Genomic DNA, 4818 nt, shown 5'->3' with positions numbered 1-4818 from the left:
GCAATTGGGAGTAAAGAAAAGGAAACAAATGTTAATATACTTAAATCTCTTTTAAAAATGCAATGCAATACAAGACTCTAAACAGAGCAGGCACACAATCAAAGTTCGTGGCATGGCTGAACAAATGAATTAATGAAGAATGAGGGATACAAAAGGCAAGGAGTACTTTGAAGCAGGCAGAGATACAGTCATGGCCCATGGCCTGGCTCTAAGCTAGACTCATAGATTAAAAATCAGATAAAGAAAGTATTTTCAGATAGTGCTCTAAATATTGACAAAATTTGTGTAGCTCAGCAAACTCAATCACGGTATATTTTCAACCAAACTTTGTACGTGTTATTATTAAGACCTGCTCAGACTTTACTTAATAGAGATTTTGAGTGGAATGCAATTTATAATGGATGTTTTCTGGTCAATTGTCCATATTACGCACTGGCTTTTCGGTAGACTTTCCATGTTTGGAACAAATCCAGTGCATCATACCAGGGCGGTTGGAACATGTCTGTTCAGTAATGTCCATGTGCTAAAAATCCTCCAGAGAGCTCTACTGCGAAAGGATTAAAACTTGTTTTTAAGCCAAATAACAAATCTTTGTTGGTTCTCTGCAGTGTGCAGAGATGTTAGAGCTCATGTTACAGGTTAATTGCTTTCAGTGGTGGAGTAGCCTGAGTAAGGTTTTCCTTGGCTTAGCAGAGTATAATAAGGAAACCCCACACAACGTGATCACCAATACTGGGGACAGAACCTGGCTGGCTAAAGCAGCAAATGGCCAATGGGAAAGCTGCAACATCATGGAACCGTCCGACATGCAGAGAACAGAAGTATTTTACCTTGACGTGGTCTACTAACTTTAAGTTACAAAGACCTCATCCTGAAGAGTTTGTTAGATTCAGACAAACAGTAAATAACATGTTGTGTTTCAAGTGCTGACTGAGGGGAAAAAAAGAAAAAAGAAAAAGAAAGAAAAAAGAAAAAGAAAAAAAACAAAATGAATGCAATTCATCAGCCAGAAATCCAAAGAATTTAGATGTTGTCCACTTGCTAGATATGTTTGGCCTGGAAATAGTCTTGATATTTGACTTTCTTCAAATTTGCTTAAACAATAAGAAGATTCTCCATCACCGAGAAGCGGGTGCCAATTTTATCTATAGCATTTTTTTTTCTAGCTTGATGATAAACCCCTGAAAATCAGCATTCTTGGTATAATGGGAATACTGTGTATCTTTCACGATCACAGCCTGAGCAGTACTAATTACCCATTCTGTACTCAGAAAGTAGGAGGATGGAGACTACATGCATTTACAGCACCCATGTTTGCAGAGGTAGCTGGCCCGTCAGCATTTTCATTCTGTATGAAATGCCTGAGAAGATTTTAGCAATGCCAAAGCTGCCTCTTTAGCATCAATCTACATTGCAATTTTAGCAAACCGGCATTACTCAGAACACCATACAGTATATCCCAGTTTTCATAGTCAAAAGTCCAATTTGAATCTGTGGGATGAATTAAAATACCATATACTAAAGAGCCGTTCAAAAATAGTCAACTACCGTAGTCACCAGCTGCAATCTCTTATTTTTTCTTGAAAAATCTTTTCGGTTTAAGTAAGATCAGCATATGTCTTATCCAAAGTATACCTTTTAATAACTCCATAAAAACTGGCTGACTTGTTAGAAACTTACACCGCACAGGTACAGAGAAGGGTTGATAAATTGAGCTTTCACACCTAGGGTCTCCCTACATGCTAAAAACTGTGCAAGCCCAAGCTGCATGACACAAAATATATATCTGATCTTGTGCCTTTTCATTCTTCTGCAAGCGTTGCAGCCTGCGTTTCTACACCAGCGATTCTGTAGCAAGATACACAGACAATAACAAATGTCGGAACCCCTGCTCCACGGCCGACCACCTAGAAGGAAGCGTTCTCCGCTGTGAATCCTGCACTTTCTGCATGGCTTGTGCAGGACAATGTCCTACAATCAGCTTCAAAACGTGGTGTCAGTCAGCACTCCGGCACATGTGCAACCTCAAAGGGTAAAAGAAAACGCCACAAGGCTGTGGTCAGTGACTGGTGGCCGGGCTGGGACGGTGTGTGGGTGAAGTGGAGTGGAAGGAAGCACGCTGGGGCGATGGCAATCCGTTTTCCCATGCTCTGACAACAAGCGACCCACGGAGAGGTTTCTCTTTCTTGTCCTGCGCATCCACCATCCCCTCCTGCCCTTTCTGCCCCCGCCCCTCCCCCTTCGCCTCACCCCTACTGCGCCCGGCCTTTGGTGAGAGAAAGAGACCCAAGCGCTACAAAAGGCCAAGGGGAGCTCAGTTTCAGACCCCAGGGCAACATGTGTTCAGCGAACAAGAGTGTAAGAAACACTGAATATAGCAGTTAATACTTCAGACACACGATTTTCTGACTACGGTTTTCTTTTAACCATGCATATTTATTGCCATTCAAAGAGATTGTGCTTGCATACCAGCAAACAGCTATTGAGAATACGGCAAATCTTAAAATGATTAAGGCACCGGAGTTTGCTAAAGATGTGGCATGCAAAGAATCACGAGAAAGCCATGAGATATTAAAAAAAATATTAATAATGTCAGTTCTAATAATTCAATCTCAGATTTATTTTAGTGCAATTCCGTTCCAAGTGGTGTACCCTGCCTTTTTGTTAAGAACAAAGATCATGGAACAGATTGTACCTAGGTAAATTGCATGTCTGTTTACAATTGTATTTCACATATTCTATGTATCATTTGCAAACTATTCCCCAAAGAAATATGTATCAAACTTTTGAAAAAAAAAATGAAGATTTGATGACAATCTGTTTTCCTTTCATTTGTTTCAGATGCTGCATGAGAGAGAGTTCATCTGTTCCTTAGTTAGATTCTTTGTCTGTATTTTGAATATAGTGTCCTGTCTGTGTTCATCGTTGTTTTTTGCTCTTTCAGATTTTACACTACATTTCTTGAAATATCACCACAATTAAGCAAACATGAAGAAAAAAATTAAAAAGACCTTATAGAAGATTGTAGTTAAGTTCACGTATGCAATGCAATCACAGAATTCTGATCCAATGTGCACATCCAATATGCTTCCACATTTCCTTTGAAAAAAATCAAATTGCACCCCCTCCCCAACCCTAATCCTTTTCTTTATGGAAATATGCAATTTGTGAGCTTTAGGACCTGTCATTGCAAAGATGTCTCAGGTTAAACTTTGAGGAAAACAGTTAAGTACTGGAACATATTTATGAACATGTTTTCATCGTCTGTACTTTTGGGATGGGAAATTATTCCCTAGCAATTAATTGATTTAACTGTTTTAACTGTCAAAACTAAAGATTAATCTGCAGTCACAGTTTAACCAGTAGAACAGCCAATGGCAACTGCTCAGGAGTATGACTCATAGAAAACACTTGCAAAGAGCAGAGCTTCTGAACTACACGCTCAATGGATCTAGCAGCTCAATTCTAGCATTACTCATAATGTATTAATAGAAACTTTTTACTCCTAAGTTAGCACTAAAATCAGACAAAATGCTCTCATTAAGAAGAGAAAATTTTATCCCACTACAAATGCTATCATACACTAAATATTTAATTATTGCTTGTACTAGAATTTAAATCATTGGAAAAAACATTTATTTTTTTAAAATGTCTTCAAAAATAATTATAAGAAAAACAAATAAATATTACCCCGTAGATTTAGCATTGGGCATAAAAGCTTATAATAATCATGTATTATGTAACCAATCACCGTGACTAACTGTAAGAAGATTTGGGTGTAAAACTTGGCTTTGGCTTATAAACTAAATACACATATTTAGAAATAAATGACAAGGATCACTGGTGAGGCACATTGCAGAGCTCGGGAAAAGAAGCAGTTACTCAGTGAAAATGCTTTTGGCAACTCTTGACCTTTGAGTTCCTAACCTAAAGGACACACAAACAACACCATTCTCCAGCAAGTTTTCCTTGATAAACTGCTGGAAAAGGGACAGAATATCCTGAAGCCATTTGACACGCACAATTTAGCAATTATGTGGTCAGAGGAGGAAGGTTTCTGCTAACCCACTGGGAGATGCTGGTGTTTACGGCCTTCACACATTTACAGAAAAATCTAAAATCTAACACAGCATAATCAATATCAGAATGGATTCTCCTTTCCAGCAATGAATGATATCGCATATTCTACAGGAAAAGCAGATTTGGAAGATTTCAAATATTTGATTCAATCAAAGCCAAAAAAATAAAAAGAAAAAAGAAATAGATGAGAGTGTAAGACTAAGTGGTAAGGGGATAGTCATTACTATATTTAAATGAGAGATAAAAATAGACAAGTCAAAATTAATGTAATGATACTTTTAACCTTGGATTTAAAAAAATAGCATTTGTCCAGGTTAAAAAAATTAGGTTTATTTAACTTTCCACTACAAGAAGTTGTTTTTTTTCTGTCACCCTCAATCTGATAGCAATTTTTATTTATTCTTATTTTACTGTATGTGCAGAAGTAAGGTTGCAAGACCAAAAACGCTAATACTTTATTTCAGTCTAACTGGAGGCTATCAATTCATTTGCTCTCTGAAGAATTGAAAGCTGTTTTCTTTTTGTTTAGTTTTCTTGATATGAAAATATTTTACATTTGTATTTATCTTTTTAGCAGATAGAAAATGGTTTTCTTCTCCTCTCAAAAAATAAAATAATTTTCAAGTTTTTATAATCACATGAAAGTGCTGCTCAACATTTTCCCTGTCAGAACTCCACTTTTAATGGGTTGTTTCCATAGTTTCATGCATTCATCAGTCAGGTATCAATTGCAGCATG

This window comes from Pteropus vampyrus, unplaced genomic scaffold (genome assembly GCF_000151845.1).
Source record: "Pteropus vampyrus isolate Shadow unplaced genomic scaffold, Pvam_2.0 Scaffold160, whole genome shotgun sequence".
Taxonomy (NCBI): domain Eukaryota; kingdom Metazoa; phylum Chordata; class Mammalia; order Chiroptera; family Pteropodidae; genus Pteropus; species Pteropus vampyrus.
This window is presented reverse-complemented; position numbering follows the sequence as displayed.